The following is a 21,845-nucleotide window of genomic DNA, read 5'->3' as shown; positions in this document are numbered from 1 at the left end:
TCACTGTCAACAGGGGTGGTACCAGGGGATTGGAGAGCGGTGAATTTCGTGCTCTTGTTCAAAAAAGGGATTAGGGATAACCCTGGGAATTACAGGCCAGTTAATCTTACTTCGGTGGTAGGCAAAGTAATGGAAAGGGTACTGAGGGATAGGATTTCTGAGCATCTGGAAAAACACTGCTTGATTAGGGATAGTCAGCACAGATTTGTGAGGGGTAGGTCTTGCCTCACAAGTCTTATTGAATTCTTTGAGGAGGTGACCAAGCATGTGGATGAAGGTAAGCAGTGGATGTAGTGTACATGGATTTTAGTAAGGCATTTGATAAGGTTCCTCATGGTAGGCTTATACAGAAAGTAAGGAGGCATGGGATAGTGGGAAATTTGGTCAGTTGAATAACAAACTGGCTAACCGATAGAAGTCAGAGAGTGGTGGTGGATGGCAAATATTCAGCCTGGAGCCCAGTTACCAGTGGCGTACTGCAGGGATCAGTTCTGTGTCCTCTGCTGTTTGTGATTTTCATTAACTACTTGGATGAGGGAGTTTAAGGGTGGGTCAGTAAATTTGAGACAATACGAAGATTTGTGGAGTTGTGGATAATGAGGAGGGTTGTTGTCGGCTACAAAGAGACATAGATAGGATGCAGAGCTGGGCTGAGAAGTTGGCAGATGGAGTTTAATCCTGAAAAGTGTGAGGTTGTCCATTTTGGAAGGACAAATATGAATGCAGAATACATGGTTAACGGTAGGGTTCTTGGCAATGTGGAGGAGCAGAGAGATCTTGGGGTCTATGTTCATAGATCTTTGAAAGCTGCCACTCAAGTGGATAGAGCTGTGAAGAAGGCCTATGGTGTGCTGGCGTTCATTAGCAGAGGGATTGAATTTAAGAGTCGTGAGGTGATGATGCAGCTGTACAAAACCTTGGTAAGGCCACATTTGGAGCACTGTGTGCAGTTCTGGTCGCCTCATTTTAGGAAGGATGTGGAAGCTTTGGAAAAGGTGCAAAGGAGATTTACCAGGACATTGCCTGGAATGGAGAGTAGGTCTTACGAGGAAAGGTTGAGGGGCTAGGCCTTTTCTCATTAGAACGGAGAAGGATGAGGGGCGACTTGGTAGAGGTTTATAAGATGATCAGGGGAATAGATAGAGTAAACAGTCAGAGACTTTTCCCCCGGATAGAACAAACTCATAGAACAAACCATTACAAGGGGACATTAATTTAAGGTGAATGGTGGAAGATATAGGGGGATGTCAGAGGTAGGTTATTTACCCAGAGAGTAGTGGGGGCATGGAATGCACTGCCTGTGGAAGTAGTTGAGTCGGAAATATTAGGGACCTTCAAGTGGCTATTGGATAGGTGCATGGATTATGGTAGAATGATGGGGAGTAGATTAATTTGTTCTTAATCTAGGACAAATGTTCGGCACAACATCGTGGGCCGAAGGGCCTGTTCTGTGCTGTATTTTCTATGTTCTGTGTTCTATCTCGGCCTCCTTAAATTCCATGGGCCCTACCCTGGCCTCCTTAAGTGCAGCTGGTTCTCCTTTAGCCCTCTGAATCCGTACTGGCCCTGGCATAAGATTCTGGTCACCATCCACATTAGGCAACACAGGAATGTGTACCATGGAACACAACATGCATTATTCTATAATAAAGGTGTGTTATACCATGCAACAGAGTATTATTAAATAATGCATGACTGTTACATCTTGTTTTATTTGGTTGGGTGAGTTTACATGTCCAGTTGTGTGTGTCTGCATTTTGGATCTCTTGGGTATCACTTTGCTCAGAAAGCACAATGGAATCTGATTCCGTATTGTCAGCACCCCTTCAATAAAACAGACATTTCTCATGAACGGGAGGGTGAAATGAATTAGCCCTTATAAATAAAAATGAAACCACCTGATCTGTATTCATGGCATCTCTGGTTCCGTATAATAGTTGATCAGGTGGTCAGAGTGGATGGTTTATGTTTCAGTGTGACATTTATTTAAAAACACAACAGTCCCATTTAAAGAATTCAATGTAAGTGTCCTTCGCCAACAGGAGAGCATTTTCTGCTTCAGAGCTAACGTCAGTCTTAGTCAGACAGGAAGCCAGTCCCTTTTCAGATAGGGCTACACGTTAAAAATGCAGTGTGCGGGTGAGAAATATGGCTAATCATCCAATTTGACACATTTGGGTATATATCTGGGCTCCCAATTGGGTAGCCAGTTGGCATCTATGAATATAAAAGCATTGCCTCTCGTTCACCTGTCACGCTTTCAGTGTCGCGATATTTATGCACATAACCTTCTGTGTTGCACTCGATCAAATCCAATTTCCGATTCATAAAGTAACAGTTAATCGCAGATGTACCATTCTAAATGGGATAAGTGGGTGCAAAAGGTTACCCACGGAGAATTATGAAGGACACCTGAGAACAATCTCAATCAGTAATAAACAATCAGCCAACAACTAGTGGTAAAACTGGCTGGCATGTTGGGCCGAAAGGCCAATTTTATGCTGTACACCTCTATGGCTCTATAACTAACCTAGGGGAGGCAGTGGCGCAGTCGTACTCTGGGGTCCCAAGTTCAAATTCCACCACTGCAGATGGTGAAATTTGAATTCACTAAAAATCTGGAATTAAAAAGGTCTAGTGATGACCCATGAAACCATTGCCGATTGTCGTTAAAAACCCTTCAGGCTCACTAATGTCCTTTAGGGAAGGAAATCTGCTGCCTTTACCTGGTCTGGCCTACACGTGACTCCAGACCCACAGCAATGTGGTTGACTCTTAACTGCCCCCTCAAGAGCAATTAGGGATGGGCAATAAATGCTGGCACAGCCCGCGACGCCCGCACCCCATGAGCGAATAAAAAAAAATACAATGGAGGAGAAACAAATTGCTCAAAGTTTTTGATGAAAATCTTTTGAGGTGGCATGTTTCTTATCAGAGAGCTGAAGATGCAAGACGAGAAGTGAAGTTCCTGACACATGACCTAGTCTGATGCTTCAGGGCATGCTCTGAGTGACTGCTGCATTGTTAGAGATTCCATCTTTCCGACAAAGTGTTGAGCTGTGGCTTTATCTACCCTCTCAGAAGGACATAGAAGGTCCAAAGACACTACTTTGTAGAAGCACAGGGGAGTTATCCCTGGTGACCCTGGCTTATCCTTCAAACAAGATCAGACAGATTATCGAGCTGTTATCATATTGCTGTATGTGGCAATTTTCTGCGACCAGATTGACGGCCCCATGATAACAGTGACTACATTTCAAAAGCACTCAATTGCTGTAAAGTGTTGCAGGGCGCCCTTGGGTCATGATAGGTGTTGCATATAAAGGCAAGTTATTTATTTTCTTACTTTAACATAACAAACACCAATGCCTCCTTGCCCCAAAGTTCTGGTTGAGCTTGAAGTAAGGCCGGAGATGAACCATTTTCTCCTCCACTCATGTTAATTCATGCTGATGAAAATTGGGCAGGTTTGCAGACAAGTGGCTTCATACTGCTGTGTGTTTTCTGCCTGGGAGCAGAAGGAAAAATTCACCCCGATGCCTTATATGCAATTCCTTTTATTTATAGCAGATTTGTTTGCGTTCATACTTTGACATTTAATGTCTATTTATAAGCAATTGACTTGACTGTTTTTAAAACGGGATGTATTCATGTAATAAAATATATTTCTTGGAAAATCAGAACTTAAACATTCACAAAACAGAGGCTTTATCACAAAGTACAGTACAGATATATTTCCTTCAGTGCAGAATGTGGCACCCTGAGGTACCTCGCTACACTCACAATTACAGGATACATTTACAATACACAGTTTGTGTCAAACATTCTCTGGTGCCGCGGAGCTTGAGGGGGTTTACACAGGTTCCAGTTTCTTGGTTTGCTACGGCAGGAGGGCCTCAGGCTGTGACCGTTGTGATAGATGTTGATGTTTGGTGCTTTTTGACTAAAGTAAACGAGTGCCCGTTTTAAACATGGCCCTTTTAAGCGATGGGGTTGCACCTTTATCACATCTCCCCTTGTTCACCTCACGCCGAGGCCAAGCTTTTGAAGATTCTTCTGATCTCCTTGTCATTCAGTCCTTTGACCAGCCTCGTGGCCTTTCGCTTGTAGTTCTCTGTCGTGCCTTGCTTCAGTCCATTACCCAACATCAGGCCTAATTTCTGGGTCGACTTTCTGCCCTCAGCTTGGGCCAACAATCGGAGGCAATCGGCCGCGAATAAATTAGGGTGAATTATGAAACAAAAGGTATTTTGAAAATCAGAAGGCCTTGGGTTTAATTAAACAAATTACTTTTCCATCAAATAATAAGAACTTGCAACTGTCACCACAAAGGATAATGATAAAAGCTATTGACACTTGAAGTTCATTGAGACCACAACCCCTCTTCCCCCAAAGAAATTCATTCACTTGTCTCATCTGACACAAGTTACAGAGTTGGTGACAAAAACAGAACACACTGGACAATCTCAGCAGCATCTGTGAAGAGAGAAGGGAGCTAACGTTTCGAGGCTGCATGACTCTTTGTCAAAGCTAGTTTGCGGCCCTGTGCCAATTGCAGATCAGTGCAGAGGAGGTGAAATGCTGTTCATAGAATTTATAGCGCAGAAGGAGGCCATTCGGCCCATCGAGCCTGCACTGGACCTTGGAAAGAGCACTTTACTTAAGCGCACACCTCCACCCTATCCTCATAACTCAATTTTACCTTTTTGGACACTAAGGATAATTTAGCATGGCCGATCCACCGAACCTGCACCTAACATATTTGGACTGTGGGAGGAAACCGGAGCACCCGGAGGAAACCCACGAGGAGAACATGCAGACTCCGCACAGACAGTGACCCAAGCCGGGAATCGAACCTGGGATCCTGGACCTGTGAAGCAAATGTGATAACCACTGTGCTTTTGTGCCATCCATCACTGACATTGATGTTTCTGGGTATAGTGGGGCCGGACCCTATTTTTGGTCATGGGCCACCTTGACTGTTTTTGCAATGGAAATATAAACCGTGAGAACAGGCAGCTGACTTCCGTTTGTCCGTTTTACACAATCGCCGTAACCTGCCTGTGAGTTTAATCATAAAACTAGAGGTCAGGGGCTGGATTCTCTGATCCTGAGGCCAATTGTTGACTCACGCAGCTCCAGCTGCCGATACCTGCGTCAGAACGGGCACCACATGTCCGCGCATGCGCGCTACGGCCGGCGCGAACTCGCGCTAGTTTCCTTCTCCGTGCTGGCTCCGACGCAATGTGGCACAGAACTACAGGGGCCCGGCGCGGAGGAACATAGGCCCCCACCAGGAGAAGCCCACCCGCCGATCAGTAGGCCCCGCTCGCGGGCCAGGCCGCGGTGGAGGCACCCCCCGGGTTCGGATCCCCCACCAGGCCGCCCCCCGCAACATGAACGCCGAGGTCCTGCCGGGTAGGACCACAAGTGAATGGCACCGGCGGGACTCGGCCTAAATTGGCGGGCACTCGGCTCATCGCATGCAGAGAATAGACGGGGGGGGGGGGGGGGGCAGCGTAGAGCAACCCACGAGCGGCATCGCAAACCGGAATCGGAGAATCCCACCCCATATTCTGGGCTGAATGTTCCTAAGGCTCATTTCGGGATACCTTTTGTGGAGCAGTGAATACTCTCTGTGTCTCTGAGCCAGAAGCTCCAAGGAATGGTGGGACTTAATGACCAAGGAAGGTGCATCCATAACCCAACCAACCAGGGTAACAGCCTGCAAACCTGCCCAACACACACCAATGACAGACAGTAAGAGCAGGAGAGATCCTGATCAGCCGAATGGTGGAAAGAATGGTCGAGCTTCGACCATCGCTATCTATCATTCCAGACTACATGTTTGGAAGAGTGCATATTGCCACAGCAACTCGGACTCCCTGAGTGAACTCTAACACCACCATTTCTGGGTCCCAATCATGAGCGGGATTCTCCCGTACCCGGCGGGGCGGGGGGTCCCGACGGGACAGAGTGGCGGCAACCATTCCGGCATTGGGCCGCCCCAATGGTGCGTAATCCTCCGCACCTTCCGGGGCTAGGCCGGCGCCGGAGTGGTTTGCGCCCCACCGGCCGGCATGGAAGGCCTTTGGTACTGCACCAGCAGGGGCCGAAGGGACTCCGCCGGCCGGCGCGGACCCGCGCATGCGCAGGGTGGGGGTCACCTACGCGTCGGCCATCGTGGAGGCTTACAGGGCCGGCGCGGAGGAATAGAGTGCCCCCACGGCACAGGCCCGCCCGCGGATCGGTGGGCCCCGATTGTGGGCCAGGCCACCGTGGGGGCACCCCCCGGAGCCAGATTGCCCCACGCCCCCCCCGAGGACCCCGGAGCCCGCCCCGCGCCGCCAGGTCCCGCTGGTAAGGGACCAACTCCAATTTACGCCGGCGGGACCTGCATTGAACGGGCGGGTCTTCGGCCCATCGCCGGGGGGAGGCTGCCGACCGGCGCGATTCCCGGACCGGGCAGGGGGTCGGAGAATCCCGCCTCATGTGTGTTTTGGATGCATGTTTGATGCGCTTATTTTACAGAAGGCATCCAAATAGCAGGCTGCCTCTGCACTCACTGTCCTGTTCATAGAATAACAGAATCATACAATTTACAGTGCAGAAGGAGGCCATTCGGCCCATCGGGTCTGCACCGGCGCTTGGAAAGAGCACCCTACCCAAGCCAACGCCTCCACCCTATGCCGGTTACCCAGCAACCCCATCTAACCTTTTGTTTATTGAGGGGAAATTTAACATGGCCAATCCACCTAAACTACTCATCTTTGGACTGTGGGAGGAAACCGGAGCAGACATGGGGAGATTCCACATGGACAGTCCCCCGAGGCCGGAAATGAACCTGGGCCTCGGAACTGTGAGGCAACAGTGATAACCACTGTGCTGCCGTGCTGGCCCGGTTAGTGACAGCGAGCGGTCAAGGCCCCAAGGATGTTGCGGCCCGCTCTGCAATGCAGGCCAGAAATTCCTACTTCAGGGATCTGGACAAATGGAGCAGGAAGGAGGCACGGCAGCTGCCATTAGCACCTGTGGAAGAGCAAGAAGGTACCAACCACGGCAATAGGTCATTGGAGGCATTCGTCCCCACACTTTGACAGCTGAGTGCCGACAAGGCCACGATAGGGCAGCCTTTTGCCACTTGCTGCCGGAGAACTCTTCAACAGCCTGGAGCTTCTGCCTCCTCTCACCTGCTGGAGAACGGACAGAATGGAGGGGGGGGGGGGGGGGGGGGGGGGGGGGGGGGGGAGGGAGCGTATGTTGCTCACAGAATTCACCCTACCGCTGTCACTGGGAATCCACCTCAAGGAAGACTGCACGGAGGTGGGAAGAGATTGTGAAGCTGACCTGACATCCAATATCCCAAAACTGAAATACTGGGCTGGGGAAATTCAGCCCTCCTCCATATTGGTATATGTATATGCAACCCTTTGTACTCATAATATTAAATTCCCTGGGGCAATTATGAGGTCGTCAGCAAGGCAAACGTTAAGGCCGTGCAATAGACTGTGAGACCCAAGGCCTGAGGGGCTGTTTAGCACAGGGTTAAATCGCTGGCTTTGAAAGCAGACCAAACAGGCCAGCACCACGGTTCAATTCCCGTAACAGCCTCCCTGAACAGGCACCGTAATGTGGCGACTAGGGACTTTTCACAGTAACTTCATTTGGAGCCTACTCGTGACAATAAGCGATTTTCATTTCATTTCATTTCCTGTGAGAATCTTTTAGATTGTTGAATATTGCCCATCTAATCCCAGCCCTCGCTGCGTCTGCTGCTTGTATATTGAAAAGAAAGATAATTGCTTTCACTTGATGTGCCTTACTCATGCTTCTGGATGTTGGTTGTGATGACATTCACACTACGGTATTAATGGTCCTGGAGTCATTACATCGAGTCTATCAAGAGATCATTTACTGTTGATTACCCGGCAAACTCTTCGGCCAGAATGGATTCTAATCAGCTAAACGAACGCCAGCACCACATTAAGCATTTCACGGCCAATTGCTAATTACTCCACACTTTATGCCTCATTCCCAAACTGCTATCTGGTAGTAGGAGTCGTTATTTCCCTGCATATGTGATGTGGTTGCAGGGTGTCTAAGTAGTGGCCTCTGCACTGAAACAAAAACAGTTTGTGTTAACTGCAAGGAGTATTGATTTCTTCTATTGACAACTGATGGTGAGGGAGCAGCAAGGTTAGCCAAGTCTGAAAACTGTAGGACAGAGGGGGTGTTAAATCAACGAGTAGTGCTGAGGTGGCACTAGCACGGACGGTAGCATAATGGTTAGCACTGTGGCTTCACAGCGCCAGAGTCCCAGGTTCGATTCCCGGCTGGGTCACATCTGCACGTTCCCCCTGTGTCTGCGAGGGTTTCCTCCGGGTGCTCCGGTTTCCTCCCACTAGTCCCGAAGGACATGCTGTTATTAGGTAATTTGGATATTCTGAATTCTCCCTCTGTGTACCTGACCCGGCGCCGGAATGTGGTGACTAGGAGCTTTTCACAGTAACTTCATTGCAATGTAAGCCTACATGTGATAATAAAGATTGTTGTTATTATAAAATCCTTAGCGAAAAGGGTCTGTTGTGCTTTTATGATGATATAAAGGCGCCAGTCACTCAAACGGGATTGGGTAAACACGTTATCGGCTCATTTATTTATACTAGACACAACTAGAACATATATGTATATATATGGTTAGAAAGCTTGAAGACATCAGCAGCAGAGCTGTGTGTGCTGTGTTCTGCTCACAACCAAAGTGAAACTGACACTGGATCACATGATACACTTCCGTTCTCGTGATGGCATGCTGCAATCCCTTGATGATGCGTCACAAAACTCTCCTTTCTGCTTAAAGATACTTTCCCCCTTCCAAACAGGTATCAGTATTTACAATATATGTTCATGTTTAGTTATCATTACCCAAGTGTATAAGACTGGTGAAACTATGAGTCTCCAAAGCATGAAATTAATCTGCTGGAATGCCTAGATCTTGTTATGGTCCCCTGCCTGGAGGTTTCTTCAGTTGCTCACAGTGATCTGTGAGATTGTCATTCTTGGTTTTTGTTCCTAGTTTCATTTAGGATCTTGTCCTAGATGTGACAGGATTGTGCGGCAGGTGAGGGGCTGGAATAGATCTGATTTGTCCTTGGTTACGCCTCGTAAATGCACCTTTGTGAGTAGTTACTTCATAGATCTTTGGTTCCGAATAAATCCTCATTATAGAATCCCTACCGTGCAGAAGGAGGCCATTTGGCCCACCGAGTCTGCACTGGCCCTCTGAAAGCACACTCTACCCAGGCCCTCACCCCATTCCTTGAAACCCCATAACCCTGCCTAACCCACACATCCCTGGCCACTAAGGGGCAATTTAGCATGGCCAATCCTCCTCACCTGCACATCTTTGTCACCTCGGCTGGTTGCCACATTCCTTCTGTGGGATCCTGGATGTGAACCGGTTGTCCCAACTATAAGCTTGGAAATTCTGTCCCTGCATTTGTATCATGCATGTTTGTCATTTTCTCTTGCAGTTTTGAATATCACGCTCTAGCTTCTGAGGATGTGGAATAGGTAAGAGGAGGTAAATTGGAACACACAGGTCGGCCAAACATGAGCTCTGCCAGTGGTGGAATAGCTACACTTAAAGGTGTCACTCGAAAATGCAACATTGTAGTGTGTAGATCTTTGCTGGGCCTCTCTACTTTTGAGAATTGGGGATTTTTACCATGCGAATCATTCATTTAGCAAGGCTGTTGGATCAAGGGTGATGAGGAGAAGAAGTAGTGTGATCAATATTCCAGTTCTCACCCATATCCTGAAGTGGTTTACCAATAAATTGCGGACCATTATTCATAATGATCGCTCCAGGTACGCCAGATAAATGGAGGTAGCACTTAGAGTATGCCTGACAGTCATGTTCACCTATGTGCAATTGCCAAATAATGGGGCACTTGATAAAGTAGTCGACAATGACAATTCCGTCAGTGCCATGGACATGAAAGAGGCCGTATGCAATTTTGGACCAAGGATGGATTGGAAATTCACGTGAAATCAATGATTCTCTGTGCTGACTTGTCAAATGCTCTTGACATGCCGTGCACCATTTGATAATGACTTCAATGTCATTGTTCACACCCAGCCAATAGACTGTTTCTTTTGAAAGTCTTCTGAACCTATCTGTGCCATGTGAGAGTGATGAAGTTGTTGAAGAAGACCAGTTCCCAAATATTCTAGCATGATGACCTGCCTGCCTTTAAAAATGGCTCACAGGGAGATGCCCAGCTCATCCCAGTAAGGTACAAACAGTCTCATGATTCATAGATATACTGAATTGAATCAGGCCATTCTGCAATGATGGTTTTCCACAGTTTCTGCAGCATGGAATGTTTCATTGTGCCTTCTTGTAGCTATTGGTATTTGTATTGCACAAAATATAAATATATCATTGACGGACTTGCATTCTACTGCAAGTGTAATGTTGCAGCTCCCTTGAAACTATCAATTTTGTTGAAACATTCTGAGTATTTCGATGTTAGGTTGTAAACTCAGGTGATATCTGTAGATTCTGTTGGTAATCTGCCATGGGAGGTCTGACTGATTCCATGGATTGTCACTAGTGTGAAGATATGGAATGGCAGGATCTACAATCACTGGGCCTTTAGTCTCCATGACGTAGAACATCTGTGGCAGCCAGGAAGATTGATTGCATTTGCACTCCAGGACTAAGGAGCCTGTGCATAGAATTAGTAAACCGTTACATGCTGAAAGTTTCACAGCAGTAGGTTTCACCATAGCCATCCATGTCTGTGGATACATGTCTTTTAGGATCTGCACGTTGGCAGTAGCCCTGTGTCAATCTTGGCCAATAACGAATTGTTACAAAGTTTCTTAGAGCAGATAATCTGAAACTTGAAAATACTTTGGATGGTGTAACGTTACCTATGTTTTCCATTCTTTACTCACCGTCCGTATCATTGTCACTTTCTGGTTTGTCAATAGCCTCACGTATATGCTTCTGATGGTATACTGGTGGTTATTGTTATTGTTTGGAAGTGTCTATTGTGTCTGGTCTGTTTGGATCGGTGCATGGCTCTTTGAAGCAGCATCTATCTTTGATCTAGTGCACTTCCGCTGCCAATGACCCTTTCTGCCCTACAGTTGCTTAAAAAACTGAACATTTCCTTCCTGCGTGCAGAAGACCACAACTTCCACGTGTCTTGCTAGGTTTGGGTGTTCTAGTCAATGCGTCAACATTTGGGGTTGTACCTCAGACCTGTAAGCATGGTCGACCTGTGAGAATCGCATTGTACTCACATCCATTCTTGAGTAGCTCTTCAATGCTGTATGTTTTGGACTTCACGAGCAGATCATTCTGGAACACCTCAATGGGAGTGGATGCAATCAGTACCTCTGCTAGCACAGTGTTTGGAAGTATCACAGTACGTAACCTTGTCTGTGAATCTGCTGACAAGTAGTCTATATGGATTCTATCGGCTATTGTTGAAATGATCTGAACTCTAATCGATGAACGTGGCAGTTTAACCTGATTTTGAACAGGTCCGTATCTTTTGGGGCTCCTTTAGCTCTGCTGTTGTTAATCCTGATACATTCAAGGGCAGCACGGTGGCGCAGTGGGTTAACCCTGCTGCCTCACGGTGCCGAGGTCCCAGGTTCGATCCTGGCTCTGGGTCACTGTCAGTGTGGAGTTTGCACATTCTCCCCGTGTCTGCGTGGGTTTCGCCCCCCACAACCCAAAGATGTGCAGGATAGGTGGATTGGCCACGCTAAATTGCCCCTTAATTGGAAAAAATTAATTGGGTACTCTAAGTTTTCAAAAAAAAAATAATCCTGATACATTCAGCCTCTGTAAACCTTCATTCCCAAAGCCTAGGTGAATTTTTATGACTTGCTTGTCTGATTCAGACACATCTGAATCAACAAATCATAGTAAGAATTCTTACAACACCAGGCTAAAGTCCAACAGGTTTGTTTCAAACACTAGCTTTCGGATCACTGCTCCTTCCTCAGGTGAAACCATTCTCCTGAGGAAGGAGCTGCGCTCTGAAAGCTATTGATTCGAAACAAACCTGTTGGACTTTAACCTGGTGTTGTCAAACTTCTGACTCTACTCACCTCAGTCCAACGCCATCAATGATGCCAAGGTGGAGATGGTCGACAGCTTCAAATTCCTAGGTGTACATCACCAACAATCTGTTCTGGTCCATCTACGTCGACGCTGTGACCAAGAAAGCATCTCCACATCATGGCAACAAACTATAGATAGCTCTGTACATTGGTTAAACATTTTGAATTCGGATGGTCGGTCAGCTGCATCCTAATTCAAGTTGGGGAACTTTGTGGACATTTTCACAACACCCCTTTCACCTTCCTCCTTGTTTGATTCAATTTTTTGTTCAGCAGCTTCTGTAGCCACCTATTATAATCGCAACCTTGTCTGGCCCAATTTGTATTACGGCTTTGCTCATTTGTTGTTTGAGTTTCTTTCACTTGCTATCAATCCAGCCCTCGACCTGGTCACTCACATTTCCAGACTTAGCTAACTCGGTTCTGGTCCTCTCAATGCGCTGTCCCACTCACTGAACTGACTGGCTATATGAATTGCAATCTCACCGTGACGGGTCCGTCTACTCACCAGCTCTTTATCTTGGATTTAGATTTATTGTCACGTGTACCGAGGTACAGTGTGTAGTATTCTGTGTACAGCCCAGACAGATCATTCCATATATGAAAAACATGGGACATACGATAATTACACAATGTTAAATACATAGACACAGGCTTCGGGTGAAGCACACGGGGCATAGTACTACTGAATAGAGAAGATGTGTGGAGAGATCAGTTCAGTCCATAAGAGGGTCGTTCAGAAGTCTGGTAACAGTAGGGAAGAAGCCTTTTTTGAAATTGTTAGTGCGTGTTCTCAGACCTTTGTAACTCCTACCGAATGGAAGAGGTTGGAAGAGAGAATAACCTGGGTGGAAGAGGTCTTTGATCATTCATGTGATGGACTAAGCGGCGTTCACGGCTCTCTGTAGTTTCTTGCGGTCTTGGGGCTGAGCAGTTGCCATACCAGGCTGTGATGCAGCCCGATAGGATGCTTTCTATGGTGTATCTGTAAAAGTTGGTAAGCGTCAATGTGGACAGGCCGAATTTCCTTCGTTTCCTGGGGCAGTATAGGTGCTGTTGTGCTTTCTTGGTCATAGTGTTGACATGGGTGGACCAGGACAGATTGTTGGTGATGCGCACGCCTAGGAATTTGAAGCTGTCGACCATCTCCACTTCGGCCCCGTTGATGCAGACAGGGATGTGTACGATACTTTGCTTCCTGAAGTCATTGACCAGCTCTTTAGTTTTTCTGACATTGAGGGAGAGTTTATTGTCGCTACACCACTCCACTAGGTTCTCTATCTCCCTCCTGTACCTCTGACTCATCGATGTTTGAGATCCGACCCACTATGGTCGTGGGTTGCGCACCAGCTCAGAGCTGTGTCTCTCAACGTGTTTCTGCGGCGTCACCACATTGCGACGTCACTGCACTCCGACGCTGAAAACTCATTGTGATCAAACCAAGATGGCAAGGGTTTTCAACAGTAGTGACCATCGGTTCCGATAGGTCGATGGACTGGATTTAGGCCAAGATCAGCACCTGAACATGCAGATTCGAGTGGTGGAATTGGTTTACAAAGGGCAATAAAATGGCATGCAGTCTGTAAAGTCACAGATGGCTAGCCACACTGCCACTTTTCCTTCATTTACTGCCCGTTGCTGTTTGTCATTCTGTTCCTCCTGAGATACACGAATCAATGTGATCCTGATTAAAACTGCACTCTTTTATGGCCTGCTTACCTCCGTGAATGATAATCCTTTGTTAATGCCAAATGAAAACCAGTTTTAGTTCTTTATTTGTTGCAGATTTTATCTGTCATGTTAAGGTACTTTATTCACTTAATAGGACTGTTGAGGAAATTTTGCAACTGCTCAGGAATCTGGGGAATTGAAAGCAAAAAAAAAAAAAATATGTTTCCAATTATATTTGCAAGCACAATGAAATGAGTAAGAGCCTGAAATACACACACATACACTTCAATTACTATTTGTTTGTCCGCTGCAGGAATTCACCACTTCTTTTAGGCGCTGGTAAACAATTTAGCTTGTTTATGAAGACTTTAGTGTTTGCCTGTCAGTGCACATTTAAGTTACGAGCCTGTCAGCAGGTAGCTTGTTAGCTTCAGTTGAGCGAATCTTGAATACTAAAGAGAAAACATGCACATTTATTCAGAAGGTTACGTTTGGAAGCTTAACATTAAAGGAGCACTGCCAGATATTGAAAACAAAGGAGGCAATAGTCACAGGAAGATTGGTCTGACAACCCACTGGCAATCCAGCTAAAGACTTGCATTCATATAGCGCCCTCCCTGGCCCCAGGGCATTCCAAAGCACTCTACCGCTAATGGAGATACTTTCGAAGTGTGGCTGCTGCTGTAATATAGAAAACAAGCAGCCAGTTTGTGCACAGCAGGATCTCACAGACGAGCGATTGAATAAACACCAGATAATCTACTTGAGGTCGTTGGAGGGATAAATATTGGTCAGGACACAGGGGAGAATTCATCGGATCTCCTTTGAAATTGTGACATGGGGGGGGACGCGATTCTCTGTTAATGGGGCTATGTCCCCACGCAGGCATGAAAACCGGCGCCAACCACTCCGGCATCAATGGCCGCCGAAAGTGAGGAAGTCACCCCCTCCAAGGAGACTAGGTTGGCGCTGGAGTGGTCCCCGCAGCTCATGCCGGCACGGAATGTCCCGCGCGAGTTCGCGCATGTGCGGAACGGCCGGCGTATTTGCGCTCATGTACCCTTTTCCGTGCCGGCTGCCAGGTAATATGGCGGAGCCCTCCAGGGGCTCGGCGTGGAGTAAAATAGGCCCACATGGCACCAGCCGCCCGCCGATCGTAAGGCCCCGATCGCGGGCCAGGCCACCGTGGGGGCCCTCCCTCCCCCCGGGTTGGAACCCCCCCCCCCCCCGCACTAGGCCACCCCCCCCCCCCACCCCCCCCCCCCCCCCCCCCCACCCCCCCGCACACTCACCTTCCAGGTCCCGTCAGCAGAGCTCGGCCAAACTCGTCAGCCACTCAGCCCATTGGGACCTGGAGAGTCGCCGGGGGGGAGGGGCGCTGTCTACGGTCCCCGACCAGCGTGGCGGCGATCCTGCGGGCGCCCGGAAATCGGCGCCGGAGAATGGGGAAGCCGGCGTCAGGGCGGTGGGGCTTGATTCTCGCGTCGCCCCAGGGTTCCCCCGACCCGGCGCCGGGTCGGAGAATCCTTGCCGGGATCTCTTGCATCCGCCTGCAAGGTTTGTTGCCTTGCCTGAACATGGGCGGCACGGCAGCACAGTGCTTAGCACTGCTGCCTACCAGCACCAGAGACCCGGCTTCAATTCCGGCATTGGGTGACTGTGTGGAGTTTGCACTTTCTCCCCGTGACCGCGTGGGTTTCCTCCGGGTGCTCTGGTTTCCTCCCACAGTCCAAAGATGTGCAGGTTAGGTGGATTGGCCATGCCAAATTGCCTCTTAGTGTCCAAAGTTGTGCAGGCTGGGTTACAGAGATAGGGCAGGGGAGAGGGTGTAGGTAGACTGCTCATACAGAAGGTAAGTGCAGACTGGATGGGCTGAATGGACTCCTTATGCATTGTAAGAATTATTTCTTTCTTCTATGTTTCTATCAGTGCGCCCGACAGTGCTGCTCTCCCACTCAGTCCCTCACTGAATTCGGAGCCTGTGGGATTTGGCTGGAGTCTGGAGAGTGAGGGGGATGGTCGCATACCCATGATGGCGAGAGTGCCCCGAAATTAAAAATCCTAAATCCATGACATCAAAATCTCACAACAGAAGGTAAGGGACATGATGTAATGGCCCCTTGCACCTGACTGCGTGACACGACTGTCTTGTTATGCTCTAAACGTAGCATAAGCGGTTTCCTTGTGGTGCACTTGACAAAGGAAGGTTCAGACATGGAGATAACTTCAACACGTTTATTAAACTATTTACACTTCTATTACTCAGGTTCGCCACTACTGTTAATCCTTCTATAGCTACTCAGACTGACTAACCAGTCTGCTACAATCCACGTGGTGGGAGTGATATTGAATCAACCCTGCGACTCTACTCACTGACTGTCTCCACTGGAAAGAGGCAGATCATGTGTGTTGTGTCCTTTATATATGGGTTGATGTAACGCCCTCCTGTGGTTGTGTCACCTCTGTGTGTATCGTGAATGCCCATTGGTCGTGTCCTATCTATCTGTTCTATTGGTTGGGTGTCTGTGTGTCATGTCTCTGGTGCTCCCTCTAGTGTCCAGCTAGCCTACATGTATTTACATTAACCCCTTGTGTATCTACAGTGATGCATCACCACAACGACAAGGCCGTTAAACCTTGTGAGAGGTCTCTCGTGGGATTTGCGACTCTCGGAACGCCTCACAAGATCTACCAAGATCTCGCGAGGCATCGCAATCTGGATCCTGCCTTCACTAAGCAAGATCCAGATTAACATATTTTAAGTGAGCTATTGGGCTCGCTTAGTAGCTCACATTCTCCCGAGGCCTGTGAGATCTCACCAGGGCTCCGTTTAGCACTGGTTTCCACAAACTTGGACCAGGCATCACAGCACCTGGGGGGGGGGGGTATCCCAGGCTATTGGAAGCCCCAGCTGGTCGAGCTCTGGGCAGAGTAGTGCCCTGGCACTCCCACTGGCACAAGGGAACTTTGGCACTGCCAATCTGGCACCATGGCACTGCCACCCAGGCACTCTGGAATTGCTACCCTGCCAGTGTCAGAGTGCACACGCAGCACGGCCAGGCTGACAGGGGCACTGCTCGGGTCCCAGGCTGGCAGACCAAGGTGCCCAGGTTGCCCGTGCCAGCGATCAGGCTCGGGGTTGCCCTGCCCTTAAGAGGTTGGGTGAGTAGGGCTTGTGGGCCCCTTGAGAGGTCAGTTGGGGCAGTGCGGATGGGATCTGGAGGCCACGGTGGAGGAGCATAGTGGGGGGTCAAAGGATCGGGGCAGCATTTAAAAATGGCGTCCTGATCTGCGTGTCATCTTCATGCGCTGACAAGCTGCGATCATCAGTGCAGGAAATAATGTAAGTGTGGCCTCGATGGAGCATTCCCAACCACAGCCAAGAGAAACGGTAGAGTTAGATAGCGGGACTCTGTTTTTTGTGCATTGAATCTTGCCCAAGAGCATGTGGGGCTGCGAGATCTTTTGCCAAGTCAGTCAGGTGAGTCAGCCTTGGGATTGGGACATTCACTGTAGGGGTCCCCCTCAAAAATCAACCCCTCCCATTCGGATGCTGACTGCCCTGCTGTGCCTTTTTGGGAATGTCGAGCTCCAGGAACTTGACTGGGTGAAGGGGCCTTCTGTCAGAGACGTTGCACTTCAGGGCAGATCATTGCTGTGCTAACTGTTTGAAGTAGTTCCCGTTGAGATTCCTTGCTTAAACATTTTAGATACGAATAGGGTTCGACATTGCTTCAGTCACAGAGAGGTTGAATAAGAACGCTACAAAATAAATTGTCAGCCGCTCATACAGCACCTTGTCCTTCTTTCAGAGGGTAACAGTGTGCGGCAATGCTGGAAAATGATTGACTGGCAAGGCACAAGAGTGGTAGCAAATAGACACCATGTTTGGGGGGTGGGGGGGGGGGCGTGGCATTTGCAAGTTGTGACCCAAGAGTGTTGGTCAGCTGAGCTGCTCCCCTGCTGGCGGTCAGTGGGATGACAAGTTATCAGCCTCACTGGGTCGCACTCTGGCCTAAGTCAGCAGATGGTGGATTCAAGTTCCACTCCAGGCCTGCGAGCGCCAGGTCTACAGGCTCACACTCCAGTGCAGGACCGAGAGAGAACAACGCTGTTGAATTCAATGATAAATCCAGGCCACATATCGTCTCTCTGGGGGATACAAATAAAGCTGCCCTCGCACATGGACGTAAAGGGCAGTATTTTGAAGATCAGGGAGGCTCTTTTTGGTGTCCTAGCTGATATTTATCTGCCAAAAGGCATCACTAAAATTAGCCATTTATCCCATTTCTGTTTATGCGAGTTTCTGGGTGCAAATTGTCTGCCCCGTTCCCTGTATTACAACACTTCAAAACATTTATTGTAAAGTGGTTCAGGCACCCGAAGGTCATAAAAGGTGCTATCAAAATTTAAATCCTTTCTTTTTGAGGAAGCATGGGCAGCATGGCAGCACAGTGGGTAGCGCTGTTGCTCCACACCACCAGGGTCCCAGGTTCGATTCCCGGCTTGGGTCACTGTCTGTGCGGAGTCTGCACGTTCTCCCCGTGTCTGCGTGGGTTTCCTCCGGGTGCTCCGGTTTCCTCCCACAGCCCAAAGATGTGCAGGTTAGGTGGGTTGGCCATGATAAATTGCCCTTAGTGTCCAAAAACAGAAGATTAGTTGGGGTTGCTGGATTATGGGGATAGGTTGAAAGTGTGAGCCTAAGTGGGGTGCTCTTTCCAAGGGCCGGTGTAGACTCGATGGGTCGAATAGCATCCCTCTGCACTGTAAATTCTCTGATTCTATGCTATGATTGAGCAGGATTCACCGTCCATTCATGGCAGCGGGATTCTCTGTCTCTGCTGCAATGAATGGGAGATTTGGCTGAACGACAAACTCTGTCCTCGCTGACAGCGGTAGAGGGGCAGACTGACAACGGAACATCCTGGCCACTATTTCAATGTGAAGAATGAGCTGTCAGCATAAATCATGCTGGTAGTTGGCCAGCTCAGTTGGAAGAATTGTACCTGGATCCATTGCTTCTGGCTGGGCAGCATCCCTTAAAAGAATGGTGCCAAGTGAATTGTGGCGTGTGTCTGCAGGTGCTGGCCATTGTCTTAGCTGGAAGAGGCAATAAACTCCTGAGTGACCTGCCTTTTAGGCAATGCTTCCAAAGCTTTAAACCAGGAGCAACAATGGCCTCTTCATGGTGGACAGGGGAACAGTATACACAATATGTTCTTAGCTGGCAGAGCATGTCAGTGGCTGAAGATTGGCCTCTCGTGTCAGTCCAGGAGTATGTTCAATGATCTGACCTTGGCTGCTAAGGTAGGACTCTAATCACCGCTTCATTACTGTCAGCACAGCCCTGCGTAGTTTGCTATAAAAACAGCACTGAATAGTCCAAGCTCCTCTGTTTCACAGATCTCCATTCAATCATGACAAATTTCTTGCGCGATCTTGCCTCCTGATACCATGGCCGCACTCTTGCACTGACACTAATCTCGCAGCTCCTGCCCTCCCTCTTACACACAGCTGATGCTTTTTCATAGATTTTTAAAATTCATTCATTGGATGTGAGCGTCTCCAGCTGGACCAGCTTTTATTGCCCATCCCTAATTGCCCTTGAACTGAGTGGTTTGCTCGGCCATTTCAGAGGGAAGTTAAGAGTCAACCATATTGCTGTGGACCTGGAGGTAAGGATAATAGATTTCCTTCCCTAAAGGGCAGCAGTGAACCGGTGGGTTTTTACACCAATCGACACTTGTTTCATGGTTATTGATGGAACCATCAATTCACTAGACACGTGCTTTAAGATATGAACAGTGGTTTTAATCTCCTTACAACAGAGCCAGCCTGTTCCACATTGAACTCTCGATGAACTGAACGACTGGCTCTGAGCATTGGTATTTATACAGCAGTCCAGGGGAAGGAGTCGTGGGCGGAGCCAAGGGTGGAGCCCTGTACAAACTCCTAAGCAGTCCCAGCGCTACTCCCCCTAGTGGACGGGCAACGCAACTGCGCTTACAAATGCATGGTCTCATGTATATACAATACAGTGTGAATTACGGAGTAACATTCACCACAGTTATCAGACCAGATTTTTGTTGAATTCAAATCTCACCATCTGCAGTAGTAGTGGGATTTGACCCCTGGCCTCCAGAGCAGTACCCTGGCTCTTGAGATTAGCAATGCAGTGACAGCACCACTATGCCACCACCTCCCAGTCAAACTACCCCAGTTTCACACAACTCTTCAGTTTGCCTTTCGCTGACATGCTGCCTCTCTTCTGTCATGATAGAAATATGAAAAATATGAAAATCGCTTATTGTCACAAGCAGGCTTCTCATGAAGTTACTGTGAAAAAGCCCCTAGTCGCCACATTCCGGCGCCTGTTCGGTTGAGGCGGGAAGTGAGCCGTGCTGCTGGCCTGCCTTGGTCTGCTTTAAAAGCCAGCGATTTAGCCCTGTGCTAAACCAGCCCCGGTTTTGTGCACAATCCCAGGGAACAGGCCCACAATGGAGTAGGGAAGGTATCCTTTGGAATATAAGAGTAAATAAATCTTTCTGCAAATGTATAGAGCCTTGGTGAGATCGCATTCAGAGTTCCACATGCAGTTTTTATCTCTTTGACTAATGAAGGGTATAACTTGCGTTAGAAGAAGTGCAACGATGGATCACCACAGGAATGAGGTGGTGTCCGGTGAGGACAGGTTGAATAGACTAGGTCTACATTCTCTTGATGAACGAGTGGTGATAGCCCTGAAATATATGAAATCTTTAAGGGTTTGACAGGGTAGATGCAAAGACTGGAATTCACAGACTCATAATAAGGGGTAGGTCATTTAGGACTGAGATGAGGAGAAGTTTCTTCACCGGGAGGTGGTGGCATAACGGTATTTCAGTGGACTTGTAATCCAGAGGCCCAGTCCAGTGCGCTGGGTTCAAATCCCACCATGGCAGATGGTGCTATCTGAATCCAATTAAAATCTGGAATTGAAAAGCCTAATGATGGCCTTGAAATGATTGCCATGAACACCCATCTGGTTCACTAACGTTCTTCAGGGAAGGAAATCTGCTGTCCTTGACTGGTCTGGCCCACATGTGACACCAGACTCACAGCAGTGTGGTTGACTCTGGAAATGGCCCGACAAGCCACTCAGTTCAAGGGCAATTGGGAATGAGCAATAAATGCTAACCATGCCCGCAATGCCCGCACCAAATGAATAAAAGAACAATCTTTGGAATTCACACCCCCCCCCCCCCCCCCCCCCCCCCCAGGAGATTGTGGTTGCTCAGTGTTGAGTACATGAGATTAATGGGGGAAATGGGGATAACAATTCCGTAGCTGTTGTAGAATATCAGCCATGATCTTCCTGAATGGTAGATTAGGCTCCAGGAACCGTAGGCTGAATGGTCTATTTTTGTTCCTATTTCTTATGCTCCTACACTGAGTCCTCCCATTGGCAGAAAATACATCCTTGGATATATTTACCAGTGTGATCAGTAGCAGATGGCAAAGGGAGGATGCTACATGTCAGAGTGTTTTAACCCTTTTCACTTATCGTCAAACTACCTACGTGCCCCTGCCTACCCCCACCTCCCCCACGTCCCCCCACTCTTTCTCCCCCCCCCCACCCATGCCCCAACCCTATCGCTTGCCGCCCCCCCCCCCCCCCCCCCCCCCCCCCCCCCACACGATCTGCATCGCAGCCTGGTGCCACATTTAGCAAGCAGTCATTTGTGATGATTGTTCATTGCCTCCGGCTACGAACCATATTTTCCATTTTCTTTCTCCATGTCCCGTGTGGATCCAGTGGCAGCAGGAAAGGACGAGGACAATCCAACTGAAGATGCACCGTCGCTCACTCGCACTCTTCAGCTCAGACCGTGTCTCCCATCCCAGGCTACAGAGAGTGACTTTGAAGGGTCAGAGTTGACTCATGCCAAGATTGAGGCCACCGTTGTATGAGACAGGGATAACCTTGATTCACATACAAGAGAGAAAATCTCCAGAGAAGGCCCATTACCAGTCAGTAAGGAACCAAATAA

This window comes from Scyliorhinus canicula, chromosome 1 (genome assembly GCF_902713615.1).
Source record: "Scyliorhinus canicula chromosome 1, sScyCan1.1, whole genome shotgun sequence".
NCBI lineage: Eukaryota > Metazoa > Chordata > Chondrichthyes > Carcharhiniformes > Scyliorhinidae > Scyliorhinus > Scyliorhinus canicula.
The sequence above is the reverse complement of the archived record's forward strand: the minus strand, read 5'-3'. Positions refer to the sequence as shown.